The 18,487-nt window shown below is 37.4% G+C and overlaps 2 protein-coding genes across 2 annotated transcripts in view; one reads left to right on the top strand and one right to left on the bottom strand.

Moving 5' to 3' along the window:
• Positions 1-18,487, bottom strand: part of focad (focadhesin) — a 205,073-nt gene that overhangs the window by 88,681 nt on the left and 97,905 nt on the right. The gene's annotated exons all lie outside the window — the stretch shown is intronic.
• The window catches only part of mllt3 (MLLT3 super elongation complex subunit), a 66,833-nt gene that overhangs the window by 16,226 nt on the left and 32,120 nt on the right, over positions 1-18,487 (top strand). The gene's annotated exons all lie outside the window — the stretch shown is intronic.

Here is an 18,487-nt window from a genome sequence, read left to right as displayed (position 1 = left end):
TGTTAATTTAATTAATAGAAGCATAATACTTTGATTTTAAATGCATGTGCAGAATCTCCAAATTATGTTCTTTCAAGTTTGTCATGTCATTTTGCAAATATGTCAGTGTTGATATTTTCTGACTGTTGCGGTAATGAGATTTTTTAGGACTAATTTTTTAAATTGTTACAAAAAGTGTTAAATGATAAGTAAAAGTTTTTAAATTAATGTTCCCATTTACTCCAGACTTTGTTTTTCAATGTCTGGTGGGAAAAAAAGTAAATTTATGCAATTTTTACATTTTCATGCTTGACATTTTTAAAACCAAGTTTTTGTGAGAATCACCCGAGTACTATATTATAGATTTGTCTTACCAACACTGTTTTCTCTCGTTAACTTGAATGACTGCTTTTGTTGTTATTTTTTTGTGGCGCTGTAAATATGCTGTTGCAGATGGATTATATACAACCCGTGTGAGTAGGTGCCCTTTGTGAAATCCTTTAAGAATACATTACCAGACTAAAAGCCAAAGTTGGTCCATTTTATTATACGTACACAAGGGTCCACCTACAGTGCACGTGATGCATTTTTGTCTTTAGAAGAGGGCACACATACTGTACTTGCACATGCCAATTTTTGTAACCCCACTGTACTCGTTGGTCACGCATGCGCGCTTACTAGAATGTAGTATGTAGCCCAGGAGATGTTGCATTGCCATGCAATGTTGAACGTCTGCGTACACGTACAAGTTAAGTAAGCTATGCTTTGCAAGGCTTGTGCGTTCAACTGTTACACAGAAAAAAACATATACTCAGAGTTGAACAATTCTGGTATGAGCCATGTAAATGTGTGAAATGTTTTTTTTTATCGGGGAAAGCCCATAAACGGCATTAGCAAAAACTGATCGGCACAGGTCGTTTTTTGCTCATTACCTTCGTTTTGCTTTGCATCTATACACGTTAACCAGCTTTCTCGCAGTTTTGTTGATGTGCGCATGTCTGAAAGTAAGCGCAAAGTAAAGCATAAAAGTCTGCGCTCGACTCAAGCAGTTGGCAGAGAAATTGTAAAAATAAAAGCTCATGTTACATTTACAGGTTACGCAGACATGAGAAGAGATATAACAGTATCGCTTAAAGAGCACCAATGGTCCGATTCACGATTTTATATTTCCTTTGGTGTGTAAGTGTGTATTATAACATATTAACAATATGCGAAAGGTTCATACCCCAAAGTAAACAATGACACGGGTTATTGTCTCCAACGTAAATCATTTTTCTTGGACTACAACAAACACACGGATTGTAGGCCACAATTTACTTCCTAGGCTTGTTGACGTGGACAAGACCGACGTTATAATAATTTCTCCCGCTTAAGTTAACTCCTTTTAGCATTGCACTGTGCACAAATCTTTTAAACATGGTAATAGGTGCTCTTTACGACAATACTGTAGGCGTTGACGTCACTGCCTGCGAGAAACCTGACTTATCTCCAAATCTCAGAAAACTAAGTTTTCTGCATAGCATGTTTATTAATTTGCATGTAAACAGGTTTCAATAAAAAGCAGTATTTTTGATAGTTATACTCTTATTCTTTGCATGTAACTTACTCAATGTTCATCAGTATTTTGTGTTTTCTTGGGAATTAAACCTCGTCCAGTTGAGCTACAGGAGCATGTTGAATACCTGTGGGCTAACTTTGTGTTAGGGGTGGGTGATAAACTGGTGGACATGATTAACCGGTAGAAATTTGTCAACCGAGAGATTTTGGACTATTGTCGAGGTTACGTGCCCACGTCATGCTCCTGCGCGTGGTCACGAAAACGTAACGTTTGTAGACGTATTTAAGCATCGCAGTATTAAAACAAGTTATTTTAAGCCATTGAAACACAAACAACAGATCTATTTTCGTGCACTCTTTCTTTGTGTGAGGACCGCGCAAGTCGCGCAACCGCTGCTCATTAAGCTTGTGGGCATTTTTTCCCACTTTATTGGCCTTAAATACATATATGCCTCAAAATTCCCGTCTTTGCAAGTATCCTTATAAACAAGACCATTTAGGGCTTAAGAGAAGGTGAACAGCTAAAAGAGAAAACTCATCACAGTATATTGAATCTGGTCTTAAAGGGGAAGTTACTGCTCTTAACTAAATCACTTTTCCACCTTAAATTAAAAATACATATACATACATAATTATTTATTATTTTTCATTCCTTTATCATTGACTGTTTATCTTTAGAGAGCTTGAGTTTCGTTTGTTTTTATCTTCTTTTTATGCTTGTATAAGGTTTTTGTGATAATTATGAACATTTCTATGGTAAAGGTTTTTATAACAGAAAAACCTTATTACAACATAAAAAAACACTACCGTGTTACATATCGTTATCGTGATAGAAGATTTTGGTCATATCGCCCATCCCTACTTTGTGTGTATGGACATGTTCATATACAAAAAGATGCTTTCAGTCTGATATTTTTTATCAACCTTGTTTTTAATAGCTCATAAAGCGGTTCAGACATTTCTCTTTGTCTTGTATTCTTTATTCTCTTTTTATATTTTGTCATAACACAAAGTAATTAAGATACATTTGTCACATCATCAAGTTACCTATGGAGCCCGTTGACTAGTTTCATATCATATTTTTCATCACATGACCAGTTATCGTGGTAAATCCTGATCAAACCAGGACAAATGGCACCAGTGTCAGCGCTCGTTGCTGGAGTGAGGCCCTCAAGCAGCTGTAATTGCAAGCAGAGCTCCTCTTGACTGTGCAGCTGAACTGTTTTCACAGAGTGGGACACAGGCTAGTTGGAATTGAACCGTTTGTTGAAAAGCACGCAGCAGAGGGTCATCGTTCCTTGTTTCAAGTTGGCATCTGGAGATTTAAACTAAAGCCCCTTAGCTAGAAGGTTTCCCTGACCCATGGTGCCTTGGCACTGGTGAATTGAATTAGAAAACATGCCTTGAAATGAGCAAAGATCCAGGGTCAGTTTTTCCCCTGTTTTGAATTGAGTGTTTGAGAAAGCACAGCTGGGAAATGGCAGGCTGAAGTGTTGCTCCGTGGGGGCAGGGGACCTGAGAGGCAGATGTTAATGTGCTAGTTTTTGAGGATTCGGGGTCAGAGAAGAGCTTGTTTTTATGATGAATCTTTCGTTTTTGCCAACACTGACAAGCTGAACAGAATTTAAGCATGTATTGTTATAACTGAGGTTACTTTATCAAAAAGTAACCTGAAAACTCGTTGGACTAATTTGGGTTTGTAGTGGTTCCCATGCATCAGGTGTCAATTTGCACCTTTGTGTGTGAACACAGTGGTCCCATTTGGTACCTTGTTTTTACATCTCACACTTTCAATGTCGTACTTGTGCAGTAGCTTAAAAACTCATAAACAAAAACTCAGTTTTACAGTTTATCTTTATCTCCTGTACAGTAGCTCACTTGGAAGAGCATGGTGGGGTAGAGATCCCAAGGTCATCTGTTTAAATCCTAAAAATCTTAAATGCGCTTATTTGTAAGCATATTCAAGTCATTTAAAAGTAAATCAATCAACAAAATGTGCCAATAGATTCTAAGATCTTATCTGTTAAGATCTCTTTATACTTGTTTTGTCATTACTGTATCTAGCCTGAAAGACAAAACTGGCCCTTTGAAAGTTTCGCTATTCTATACAGTTTTGGAATTGCTGTAAAATGGACGTACAATATAGGGGTGAGCAGGGCACAAACTAACGCGGGGTTAATTGTAACACGGCTACTTTACATATTTATACAGGGCCAAGCAATCTGTGCTTTTTTGGGGGGTATTTTCTCTTACTGTCAGAAGATGATTTCCTGTGAATTTGTGAAAGTTTTGATGTGTTTTAGTCCAGAAAAACGCGATTGTGCAATCGCACGATTTATTGCATAATCAGCCAAAGTCCACATATTTATGCGGGGCTGCATTTTTTTCAAATACGACGCACTTTCGCCGCATTAATTACAGATTTCCGTGCACAAAATATGCGGGGCTTGCATGATTTCATAATCCCCGCATTTTCGTAGCAAAAAGTCACATATATATTAGCAGAAAGTTGAAAAAAATAGCATTTACTTCACACAAGCGCAGCCGTGTCCTCTGTTGCCATGGGAATGTTATGAAGTGACGTGATTATGTGACGTGAACATCATTGCAGCTTTTGCAAGTTTACGCAGTTTTTGCAAGTTCCGCAAATTCCAGCAATTCCATCGCATAAATTGCATAAATATCCCGCATATTCCATCGCATTTTCTAAGAAAACGTGCCGCAAAATCGAGGATTTTTGCCCGCAACAATCACAAAAAAACACTTTTCTGGAAGGACTGTTTAGTTAAGATATTAACATTTGGGGCATGAAAATATTAAGATATTGTTTTGGGGCATGAAAGTAAATTTCTTCATCTTGTGGGTTTTTTTTCTGTTGGGTGTGTAAGTCAACAAATTCAACCTTATATTATTTAAATCACTGTCTTGTTACCTAAAGCATAACACCATTTTGAAACAAGTCAGCAAGTACTGATAGCTGGGATTAATTAGATTTTTACACAGTGGGGTTAGTTGTAACACAGTGTTACAATTAATGGGGCCATGAATTTGTCGATTTTATTGTTTTATACTGTTGTCTGAAGTCTACTTATGATGTTCGCGTGGTTTTTACATTCAAAAACATCAAAAGCAATAAGTAATAGGCTATTTTGTAACATGGATTACTGGCTTTTTGGAGAAATGGTTCGTTTGAAGGGGCGGGCCGCATTGAAGACCTGGACGTAAACGCCCACTGCTATGATTGGACAGCTTAATTCATGTCATTACATGTAGGGAAATGTTTTAAAAACATTAATGTGATAAAAATAGCAGCCGAACACATATATGTTTGAGCCACAAAAGATTCTGGGTGCTAAATATGATACACATAAATGACAATATGTATACTAAAGTAGAAACAAAACTTTAAACTCGACATGACTAAATTACCGTATACAACACAGTAAGTGCACATCAGATTATAAACTGCGGCTGTTTAGCTCATATCAATAACTTTGTATATTTCTATTGTGCTTGTGAGTTTGCTCTTACATACACGTAACATTACATACCACAGTTATATGATAAAAAAGCTTTGTTGAGTGTTGGACCTTTCAAACGCAACTTGTCTAAAATACCATATACAACACGGTAAGCGGGCATCAGAACCTTAAATGCGGCTGGTAAGTCCTTCCTTATCACTAGCTTTGTATAGTTCTACCGTTATATTATAGTCATATTGTTAAGTGTTGCACCTTTATTAATCATTTAATGTTTTTAGTAAATTAAAAGAGTCAAACATATGTGTTTAGACATGGATGTTACAATAGGACATTTTACAAAGCAAAAGTGAAACGCAGTATCGTTATCTTAAATAATGTAAAATGTTTCACTTACTGTGTAAACTGCTGTGGCATTTTTGTCAGATCCAATATAAGTTGTGCTTTTAATCAGTCTCTCTGCAAATCCAGCATCGACTTGCTGCTTTACAAATGAATGCGCAGTACACAAAGTAAACAAACACTCCCTACGCGAGCTGGAACTTCTTCAAAAACAAACTTTAACCACGCATTCCTAATGTTATGTTCCGAGCCTCCGAATTAAGGTATACAGCTTCTGTGTTGTTCCCACGTGGTTCTTCCACAACCGAGGACTCCGTTTTCATGGTTACTCTATCATAACAGATCACCGCGTCAAAATAAAAGTCCCTCAGGAAAAAGTAATTCCTTTGCCCCTGGCCCCCACGTGTCACGCGAAACTATGGGCGGGGCTACAAAAGTGATCATTGTATTTGGGTTTGGGGAGGTCCTTCAATTCTACTCTGACGTCATATTTCTCCGAATTCCTCACTCGGCTGTCCTACTGGCTTGGTGCCAAAAATTGTTATATTTCAGTAGCACGGACGTTTTCTGTTCTGAAACTTGCAGGATTTTCATTTGCGTACGATGACCTCTTATATAACAAATTATCAAGTTAAAATTGAGTATTTGATTCACCACTCCTTTTAGCCTCATGTATACAATGTTTTCATTTCATTATCAATGTAAATACTATTCATCAAAATGATAACTGTTACAATATCAGAGGAAATATTAACATTATGATTATGATTTAAATGCATTGATGCCTAATACAAGGATGGTTATATGAAGGATCATGGATGGATGAATGTGTGGATATCTATCTATTATAGGCAGAATTTTATTGAATTATTTGTGTTAAAAAATATTCTAGCAGGTGTTACAACAAACTAGGGGTGGGCGATAAATTGCCTGCGATTCTCATGCATATCTCATCAGTAAAGCCGGTTTCGTGATTGGTAGTAAATCGCCATCACCAGCTTTACTAATAAGATGCGCATGAAATTCGCAGGCGATTTATCGCCTACCCCTACAACAAACCCTCTGTTTGTGACAATTAACCCCACCTATGGGGTAAGTTGTAACATTTGCACTCATGTCACTTTCGGTGGAATTGTATGATAGAAGGCTTTAAGCGAATAATGTGCGACGTCACTTCCTGTTGATGTTTGAACTGTTTTCAAACAAACAGAGCGTAGCTAACGCCTCCCCCTCCCTCTCCCGTCCGTGCTTTCATGAACGCGCCCAACCCCCACCCCCAAATCCTTCTTGTCGTTTATTGGCTGGAACACTTTGTTTTGTTTTGCTGTGCTAGGTTTGGCCACTATGTTGATATTGCCGTTTGTGGAGCCTGAGCTGTCTACAGAGATCGCGTTTTTTTTACAGTTTGATCAGCGGACAGGCAGCAAGCAGATAGTGAGAAGATGTTTGCTGTATGTAACAAAAAATGTTTTATGGTCTAAAACGCGTCAATTCGCTTAGAGCGCCTTTAAGTGTTTATTTGTAGCAGAGGTGTGCGTGTTGATTGTGTAAAATAATTATTAATCTAACTATTTTTTTGAATGATAGAGCCAAAGCCAAAAAGTGTTAGTTTGTGCCCTGCTCTCCCCTACCCCCAGTTGCTTTTTCAATGCAGCAAGCATGCTTTCCTGTTATTTTTACCTAACATTCTTTTAAATAAGCATTGCAATGCTGAAAATGTATTCTGTCCAACGTTGTCATGACAACTACTCAAATTGTATGCATTTTTCTAGAGCATGCATTTTGTTATTAGAAAATGTGATTAAATTTGTAATTTCATGTATTTGTATTCATACAGTAATGAGGTTTTTATTTAAACCCTAGCATTCAATGTGTTTCACTATTTTTAAGAGTGGAAGCAGGGTTTTACCTGGCGTTTGGCTGCCATTCATATGTTGCTCAAGTATGGGACCAATTAAAGACCAACCGATTCTATTTCACAAATGATTCATTATTTCAGGTCAGACGGAGCTCAAATGAAAATGAAAAGAAGGGTTTTATGAGTCTTAAGTCACAGCAAGAGCACTGCAATTTTAGGCTAACATCTCTTCTGTAATGAGGCTCTGACCACCTCAATGGCCCTGGACCTATTTGTGGGGCCAATTTAAAAACATTCTGGAATAACTTCCTGAAACAATTACCTTTGACAACTTAATGCCACATTTTTAGCCCCTGGAAGCTTGATTAGATGTGAAATAAAGACGCTGCATAGTCCAGCGACCCTTAAGGCACAGTGAAGCAGCGGCAGGTGATTATTTTAAACTGAAAGATCACGTCAGCATGCAAAAACATTTCAGCCGTTTAGCACAAATATTGGGTAATGTAGAAAACGGTTCCATCTTTTTTAAATGCACTTCGGGATCAAAACTTTAGAACAAGAAGAACAAATTATCACAATTTTACTGCCTGTCTTTTTAAACAACGTCGTTGCGGGTCTGCAAGATTCTGTAAAGTGATATTTCTATAATGAAAAACATAGTAGATCAAACAGAAGAGACATTAGAAAAAATGTGCATAATTAGGAATAAAGAAATTGTGACTGATGTGAAAATTATAAAATACCTGTTGTTATTATTGCAAATTTACCATAAGATGTACATACACTATCTGCAAAAGTAATTGCCTCTAAATGCCACCCACCACCTTAAATAATGATATAATAATATCAAAGGTCACATAACCCACGGTATGTACCAATCACATGTTAATCTTGGTTAACTATAGAGTAGGATTGCATCCTTCATATGTCTGAAGAGTCTTTAGTTTTATCAGATTTATAGAAGACAGATACAGCTGTAACGCTTCTTTCCAAAAACAGCCCAGTTGCTATTGAGGCGTACCGTGGGCGGAGCGACTTACGAGTATGCAACACACACAATACATCATTGCATTATCCCTGGTTACCTTTTTATTAACTATACTTTCATGTTGTTTATATTATATGCTCTTACGTGCTGCTTGCCAACAAAACGTTGGCATTCAATGGTTTTACTTACTGCCTGCAGTTTGACTCATGACTGGGTCTTCTATCGCTGGGGCCACTCCATCATTCAGTTTTAATCGATCTGCAAAGGCAATGATGAACTGGGCTTAGTTTATAAAACGTTCATCACCGAGAGGCCAGAAACAACACACACACACTTGCAACTCCGTTGCAGCCGCGGTAAAACAAACTGTATCTGCTATTTCCTTAATTTTGGGTATGGGAAGCTGAACAAGCTTATATTTCCCTCACAAACAAAAACACACTTCTTTGGTGATGATGTCCAGATGACCGACCTGCGCGTGACCCAGGAGCAGACTGGCTTGGCTCGTTATGCCCTCGTAGTACTCGCTCCCACAGAATTAAGATAAAAACGGTCGACTGGCCGGTCTGCACGTTCATTACTGTATAACAGAATGCTGCGCATGATGTATTGTTCTTTTGCGCACGCGATGCAGTTCAGGACCATGACCAGTTCACACAGGTGTCTGATTTTAGCCATGTAATGTGAACAGTCAAACAAAAAATTGGATCTGAGCAAAGAATATGAATCAAGCATTAATGCTTGCATTTTCAAACCCCATTCAGATAGCCAGCGACCAGCAGTAGCAGAGCGACACAATTTAATTAATTTCAATGGAAACCTGGCGACTTCCAGCGACAAGTGCGAAAGTGACTGTTAGCGACCGTATGGGCATGTCCATTGACGTGAGAAAGTTAAGAAAAGTTTAACTTTATGCAAATGTTGAGCGCATTTCTGGAGCGACTACCAATGCCTCATTGAAAGAGATGGGGACACACAGCAATAACATCGCTGGCTGTCTGAATGGGGCGTCAGCATAGTCATTTAACCCAAACGCATCACGTTGATGGGCGTGCTCTTGCTCTCGCTCTCTTGCTTTACTTCCCGCCATCATGACGCACTAAAAAATTTCAAATTCGAAACTTATATGAACTCTGACGAAGTGTATTCGGCACAGAATCTCTTTCATACAGTGGGGCAAAAAAGTATTTGGTCGGCCGCCAATTGTGCAGGTTCTCCCACTTGGAAAGATGAGAGAGGCCTGTGGTTTTCGTCATGGGTGCACTTCAACTATGAGAGACAGAATGGGGAAGGGAATCCAGAGAATCACATTGTCTGATTTTTTGGGAATTTGTTTGCGATTTATGGTGGAAAATAAGTATTTGGTCAATAACAAAAAAGCAAGATTTCTTTCTCTCACAGACCTGTAACTTCTTCTTTAAGAGGATCCTCTGTCCTCCACTTGTTACCTGTATTAATGGCACCTGTTTGAACTTGTTAGCAGTATAAAAGACACCTGTCCACAACCTAAAACAGTCAGAATGCAAACTCAACTATGGCCAAGACCAAAGAGCTGTCAAAGGACACCAGAAACAAAATTGTAGACCTGCACCAGGCTGGGAAGACTGAATCTGCAATAGGTAAGCAGCTTGGTGTGAAGAAATCAACTGTGAGAGCAATTATTAGAAAATGAAAGACATACAAGAACACTGATAATGTCCCTCGATCTGGGGCTCCACGCAAGATCTCATCCCGTAGGGTAAAAATTATCACCAGAATGGTGAGCAAAAATCCCAGAACCACATGGGGGAACCTAGTGAATGACCTGCAGAGAGCTGGGACCAAAGTAACAAAGGCTACCATCAGTAACACACTATGCAGCCAGGGACTCAATTCCTGCAGTGCCAGATGTGTCCACCTGCTTAAGCCAGTACATGTTCGGACCCGTCTGAAGTTTGCTAGAGAGCATTTGGATGATCCAGAAGAAGAGTGGGAGAATGTCATATGGTCAGATGAAACCAAAACATAACTTTTAGGTAGAAACTCAACTTCTTGTGTTTGGAGGAGAAAGATGCTGAGTTGCATCCAAAGAACACCATACCTACTGTGAAGCATGGGGGTGGAAACCTCATGATTTGGGGCTGTTTTTCTGCAAAGGGACCAGGACGACTGATCCGAGTTAAGGAAAGAATGAATGGGGCCATGTATCGTGAGATTTTGACTCAAAACCTCCTTTCGTCAGCAAGGGCATTGAAGATGAAACGTGGCTGGATCTTTCAGTATGGCAGTGATCCCAAACATACCGCCCGGGCAAAGAAGGAGTGGTTTCGTAAGAATAATTTCAAGGTCCTGGAGTGGCCTAGCCAGTCTCTAGATGTCAACCCCATAGAAAATCTTTGGAGGGAGTTGAAAATCTGAGTTGCCTAGCGACAGCCCTAAAACATCACTGCTCTAGAGGAGATCTGCATGGAGGAATGGGCCAAACTACCAGCAACAATATGTAAAAACCTTGTGGAGACTTACAGAAAACGTTTGATCTCTGTCATTGCCAACAAAGGGTATATAACAAAGTATTGACATAAACTTTTGTTATTGACCAAATACTTATTTTTCACCATAATTTACAAATAAATTCTTAAAAAATCAGACAATGTGATTTTCTGGAATTTTTTTTCTCATTTTGTCTCTCATAGTTGACGTGTACCTTTGACAAAAATTACAGGCCTCTCTCATCTTTTTAAGTGTGAGAACTTGAACAATTGGTAGCTGACTAAATACTTTTTTGCCCCACTGTACGTCCAACTGTTTTACTGAAACTTTGCCCATATTTAGGATGATGATCCAACTCTATAACAATGTAAATAAGTCAGAATGTATAAAATGGCATTAGATCCCCTTTCATCCGAATGCTTTTGGCACGTAGTATACATTCATCAAATACTTTTTCTTCAAATCCGCTTAATCCCAACCTTAGATCATTTATTAATACCATTGTTGGCAGAATCTATTAAGAGGCAATGCTTATTTACAAGATTACATGTCGGATGCACAATGAGGGGTTTGCATCCTAGCTATTTAATTGTCTGTAGGAGAGCTCAAAAGATCCTGGTGACTTGGCAATTGTATTGGTTAGCTGCTTAATTTATTTTATTTATTAATTGTTACTTTATATTATTGCCTGCCTGATGCTGATGCATAAAAGTGATATCATAGTGATTTACCTTATATTTTCAAATGGTTGTACGCCTAAATAAAACCCTGCATGAAGATGCACTGTTGATAAAGTGTTGATGCAGTACGTGGTTTCCAAATGCAAATGAAATGTTAATATTATTCCACCTGTTATATTAAATAGTATTAGATCAGGTCAGGTAGCTTGTTAACTGTATGATTGTTAAAGTATGATTACAGCAGTGAGGTCCTGACAAGTTGTTCAACTCCCATTCAGAATCTTTGCGAATGCCGATCCCAGTAAATTATTTCTATATTTCAATGTATGTAGATATTAAAATCACCAACAATTAAGACTTAATCCGTGGCCAGTGCTAGAAATTCAGCAAATTCTTTTATGAAGTCTGTGTGGTGGCCTGTAGTCAGTAGACAGTAAAAATTTCAAAAATTATTTGTCATTTAGGGCGCACTCACACTATCCAAACCAAACCGTGACCCAGCGCTACCCATCACAATGTTAAGTCTGTGTTAGGGGTGGGCGATAAATCTGCTATGATTCTCATGCATATATCATCAGTAAAGCCGGTTTCGTGTTAGCAGTAAATTGCCATCACCTGCTTTCAAATGGAGCGGCATTTACTACACAGAGCTGTTTTTCATCGAGAAGCTAGACAAAATCGTTTTCTTAATCGTGGCTAATGTATGCGATTTTGCCTAGGTCCTCAGTGAAATACAGCTTTGTGTAGTAAATGCCACTCCATCTGAAAGCAGGTGATGGCGATTTACTACTAATCACGAAACCGGCTTTACTGATGAAATGCACAGGCGACTTATCGCCCACCCCTAGTCTGTGTTCTTATTCTGAGTCGTTTGGTGCGTGATGACACACAGCCCTCTTACATGCCATCGTATTGCTTAGTTGATCTGTCGCGCGTGCAGTTCAGACATTCACGTAACCCTGTTGCGTGCATCAGAAGGTCTTTATGAAGGCAGATGAAGGTGAGTGGTTGCGCAATTGACACTCTCATTTTGAACCAAACTGCGCGTACAGAACAAAAACACGATAAACATGGTAAGGAGCGTCACATTTCAGCTGACGTCAGGTATTCGGGCCAATCACAACGTACAGATTAGCTGGCCAATCAGGGATACAGAGCTTTTTAAATCGATGAGTTTTGTACATGAATCAGTGCATTTCAGGAAGAGAGGGAAATCTGGATCAATCTAGATCAATGGTTTTCAAATCTAGTCCTGGAGTACCACTGCTCTGCACATTTTAAATGACAGACTCCATGCTTTTGGCCTTGGTTGTTTTAGCCTCAAACTACCTTAAGGAAAGATAATTTCTACTTCATGTTCAACTAACAAACATTATGTGCACATTATGCCCATTTTTACAAGCTGTAATATATGTCTTAGGTGTGACTAGAATGTGTCTGTGAAGTTTCAGCTCAAATTACCCTACAGATCATTTTTGTCCAAAAAGCCCCTATTTGGGTGGGAGCAAAAAAGTGCCATCAATACAAATGAGCTACTCCCCTCCCTTCCTTACCAACAGACAGTGAGCGCTTTTGGTTAAGAATCGATTTGATTTCTGTGAATACAGTCTAGAAGAATAGTACCTTTAGCCGCATTAGATTTACAACGTGCTAACAAACTGTTTGTTTGTGTGACATCACATTAACAAGAGAATCAAAACAGCATGTCTAATAAGACCACTTTAGTTTAATTTAGTTGGATTTTTTTTCTTCATTGCAGGGTTGTTGTGTTTACACACTGCCAACACACGTTTATCTCCAAACACCTTGTAAAAGTGGATTTTGCATAATATGGGCCCTTTAAACCATGTAGTCTCTGGGTCAGATATAAGACTTGCATTCTTGTTTCAAACCTTTAGTGCTAGAATGGCTAGATATTTTTAAATATAAAGTGTTATGGATTCATTAAAGCTTCAACCTGTAACTTTTGCCTCTCTGTTGCCATTTCTATTTTTGATACAAAATTAAAGTTACCTTGCAGGGTTTTTCTATGTAGGTTGTGCTTTGGCACTGTTTGTCTGTGCAGATTTATCTGATGGCATGAGGTAGGGCTGCACGATTCCTGCTCAAATATGAATCACGATTTGTCTCCATGTGAAATCAGATTACGATTCTCTCACACGATTCTCGAAGTAAAAAAATGTGCTACACACGAACTTTCAGTCATAATAAAGTGTTTTAAAAGTCTCTAAAACTAATGTTAATACGTGATAGTAAGAAGTATGTCCTGCAACGCAATCTAAAAAATGTAATCTAAAATAAGTATTATGCACCACTTGTGCTCTGACGAAAACGTTTCGCAAAATCACATTACTGACATTTTATGTGTCGAGCAGAAAAAAATCTACCCTCAAAAGCCCTGCCAATATTTTTCTTGTTTTAGACCTTGTTTTAGACCATTTCTGTCTGGAGACTCTCCACAGATTGAAGTATATTGGTTCTGACAACAGGTGATTTCCCAGATGATTGAAATTTCAAACTTTCCAGATTAAAAGCTGCAATCTAAGTGACAAAATGAAAATTCAAAGCCAGTGCTACAAACGCTCCACCATCAGCTGTTTGACCATGCAAAATAGTTATCAGGTAATCTTCTCTCTATTTACGAATATTTATTTTATAACCACGCAAAGACAAATTATGTCAAACTGTAATTTCCTGCGAAATCAGACCTGACAACTTAAGCAAGATATTATTATTATTATTACTATTATTATTACTATTATTATTATTATTATTATTATTATTATTATTATTATTATTATTATTATTATTATTATTATTATTATTATTATTAATATAATAATAATAAAAATAATATTAATCTTGTTGTTGTTATTATTATTATTATTTTAAATTTTTAAAACCTTACCTATTGGTTATTGGGTCAGGAGTCGAGCTTGGACAGACTTGAACTTGCTTAATAACGCATACAGTTGAGGTCATAAGTTTACACTTTGCAGAATCTGGAAAATGCTGAAGATTTAGGGGGAAAAAAATGATTTTTTTATAATTAGTCCTGCCCTCAAAGTTATTTCACATGATAGATGTTTACAGAAAGTTTGCAACACAGCATATTAACAGTATTTCTGAAAATAACCCAGTTGAATAGTTTACATACATCTGATTCTTAATACTTAATACGGTACCTGGACTATCAATGAGAGTTTCTTTGTTTTATGATAATTTTTAAAAAGTTTCTTGTTTGTTCGAGCCATTAAAAAGTCTTGCAGAATCTTTGCTTTTTAGCATCTTCTGCCTATTTGAACCCTGTTCACTATTGACTATTTGATGTTGACATTCATCTTTTCACATTGAGGACAATCAAGAGACTTATGCAACTATAACAATAGATAAAAACATCCAACGATGGTCCGGAAGTTAATGTCATACATTTACATTTACATTTACCATACATTTAAATTTTCAGCATTTTCAAGATTCTGCAATTTTTTTTCGCAACTATTTATTCATTCAACTAAAGTATTGTAGCTTTAAACAAAAAATATTATTTTAATGTTTTAAATATTACCTAGTTGAGCTGTTTTTCCTTTTTGTTCAAATTTTATTTTTTCCTATTTTTTTTCCTATTTTCTATTTGCTTCAGTGTCTTCCAGCCTTCCTTTGATATATCTCAGTCACAGGGATAGGGGAAATGTATTCTGACTGGCATTGTTCAATAATTGGCATGCCGTGTACATACGTGTGTGTCTGTGTGTGTGTGTTGCAAATACAGGAGTTCATTCCCTGTTCTGGATCTTCTGTAGCTGTTGGCCAAGTTCCTGTTGTAGGTCAATGAGTGCATTGTGCACTTCACTTACATAGTGTCTCTCAACCCCCCCACTCCTTCAGGAAGAAAAGTGACCTTTTCAACTTCAAAAGATCTAGAGCCCAGATAACAAACAGACATACTCCAAGTTCACTTAGTTTTTTCCTTCAGTCCAGGTTTATCTACTCTAATCGCTCTCATCATTCCCATCTTTAACCAAACCTCAAACCCCAATAACCTTTTCAGGTTCCTGTAGCTCAGTTGGTAGAGCGCAAGGATGATTGGTTCGATCCCAGGGAACATGCATACTGAGAAAATATGTACTCTGAATGGACTTTCAAAGCAGTTGATTTTTTTTGCCAAATGACTAAATTTATGTAAAAGTATAGGTTAGTTAGTAGGTAGACGGAGGATGTGTCAGCTGTGGGCTTTCCGTAAGGTTCCTTCGGAGAACTGCAAGGTCGTGTGAAATTTCCTCACCTGTAAAAATTGTTTACTGGCCCTCTAGTCAATATTTTTGGTCATCACATTGTAGTTCATGAGCATGTAGTTTAGTTTATTGGGGAGTTTATGGAGGTTTTACAGGGAAGTGTTACCGTAGCTGGTGTTTGCAGTCAAATTTCACTTGTGGTTCTTTGTTGTTTAGACCATCAAACAACAGCTTGCATAGTTAATAGTGATGCATGATATTATTGCCGCACCGATCTGACGATAATGGCTTATACATAAAAAAATGATGCAGCTATACTTTGCCAGTATAAAGATGTGTTGGGTATGCATGTCGGCACGCACGTTTGTATGGAGTGCTTTAGGGATCATGTCAGCTTTTGGATGTTTTACATGGCTTTTCTAGTGTAGTGGGAGTGTTCGTGCAAATATTTTTTTTATTTTTAGCGGCGGCAGAAGGTGCATAAGTGCTGGTTTGCAGACTCCCTGCTTAGCTTCACTGCTGCTGATGTTTGTGATATTAATGGTAATATATAAAGACTGTGTATACAAAGCTGAATTTTCACTAGGCATGGGCCGGTATAAGATTCTGGCGGTATGATAACCTTTTGCAAACATACCACGGTTTCACAGTGTTGCGGTATTGCCATTGCAACACTAAAATGTGTTATTTTCAAATGCCAGGTAAAAATGAAGCCTTTAAATTATAATATGCTTTCAAAAAATAATTTAAATAAAATATTAATTTAAATGAATAATTTAAATAAAATATTTTTCGTAATGTATATTAAATGTAAACATCAAATCAATCACATGACTTAATGTTTAATGAATTTTGTATAAACACAGCTCATATCTTGGAGATGGTATTACAGAACATTTTAGTGGTTTTAAAACAAAACCTCGGTATACCTTGAAACCGGTAACCGGCCCATACCTAATTTTCACCTTTTAAAAAGTTGACCTGTGAATACCGTATTGTAATTACCACTATACATTGCATCCCGTACTTTTAGTCACCTTATCACCTTTTAGGACTGAGCGATATTGACCAAAATTGATATCTCTGTCATTTTGGTGTGAATGGTGATATTCAACAAATATCTCCTATTTTGTACAAAGTGTAATAAGTGAGATGTCACAATCAACTTTATTAAAACCGAAATTAAGATTCAGGGTTTTTCTCCCTGTTTGGAAAAAACAAGAACCAAAGAAGGTTCTTTTATGGCATTGCTGTGAAGAACCTTTAAGCACCTTTAATTTTAAGGGTAAGGATGCAAGCTGGTCAGAAGACTTACGTCTGACCTCAGTGTACATTTCTGGCAAAGCATAAATAAGTAATATCATACCATACTGATATAGACTGCATAGTCTCATCCCATATCCCGCTGTGGAGAAATGTGGATATATTACCAAAATTCGATATAGCGCCCAGCCTATCACTTTTTCCAAAAGGTCAGATGCAGAGTTACTTTTTATTTTGCTACTTTCCAAAGTAAGTGTCTGTGACTGAACTGTGTCCTATGCCGAAAACAATTGGGTTTGGAAAGTTGTGCTTGTTAAAGTGTTTTGAATGAAAGCTCACGCAGATCTTTGTTTATACTGAAAATCCCATTTGGAGTAGGCAGTTTAAAAGCAGAACATTCCATAATAGTCTCGATCATACCACAGTGCACTACACTAAATAGACCTAAACGTGACCTGGCACAACAATCAATCTCTAATATTTGTATAACCAGTGTTGTTTTGGGATCCGGTGACCTTAGGATCGAGGTCAGTCATCGTCTAGCCATTAGAGTCATTGCGTAGCCTGAAGGGGAAGGGGCTTGGTTGCTATGTAACCTGAGAATACCAAGTGTTGTTGAGCTCTGTCAGTACAAGGGTATTCCCATTTGATAGCATTGCTGAAAAAATAACAAGAGGGTCTTGAGTTTTTCAGTCGGCTCTCTGAACCCCGTGTTTCACAGGCATTGATTATTTAAAATAAAGATTTTCTTGTATAAAGAAATGTTTTTATTATTATTATTATTATTATTATTATTATTATTATTAGCAAATAATTGGTCACTCTAAAGACGCTTTTATTTAAATTGAGGTGTTTTTCATTTCATTTTTAAAAGCACAATAAATTGTTCCTCTTTTTTCCAAGCTATTTGCAGGTGTTCTTGTATCCATAAACACACACAGTACATGTTGACTAATTGGCGATGCTGTTAAGAAGCCCTTTTGGGATTTGGACAGCGAGACAAACAAGTGGTCCCTTGTGGAATCACCTGACCTAAACCACTAGGTGTTTATCCTGAAATGTCTTAATTGGGACCAAGCCTGATGTTTTGTCTTGTACCATCTTTGCGCGTGTAAGAAAGAGGGGCAAACAGGCATAACTGCTAAACAAAAATAATGTCTGAACGGATGTTTTCAATAAGAAGATTAAATGTTTTGGCAGGCAAATGTTTCGTCTATCATAACCTCTAGATCTAGATACTCTCTAAACTCAAATGTCTTACTTTTGTACAGGAGATGTAGGCGATATTGCTTTTAGCGCTTAAGGTTATTTGGCAAATGTTATGTAAACTTATATTAGAATTTTATTATGTTTTTTATAGGTATAGGATAGGTTATACTATATTTCTTGCTATTTTCATGTTTTGTGTGCGTGCGTGTCGATTATTTATTTTATTTATTTATTTATGTATATGTGTGTGTTTTAATGCTGCGCAAAGGATTTGCCAATGAAAACCTATAAATGTATGATTTATTTAGAAAATATGTCCCTTTTGATCTGCAAGTCTGAATGCTAATAAGTTCCCTTGAGAGGCATGAACCTTTTTTAGAAACACATTTTAATGGATATACTGTACAATGGATAGCAAGGTTTGCTAT

The sequence above is a fragment of the Misgurnus anguillicaudatus genome, chromosome 21, assembly GCF_027580225.2.
Source record: "Misgurnus anguillicaudatus chromosome 21, ASM2758022v2, whole genome shotgun sequence".
In the NCBI taxonomy this organism is placed as follows: Eukaryota; Metazoa; Chordata; class Actinopteri; order Cypriniformes; family Cobitidae; genus Misgurnus; species Misgurnus anguillicaudatus.
Note: the sequence above shows the minus strand (reverse complement) of the source record. Positions and strands in the feature narration are given on the sequence as shown.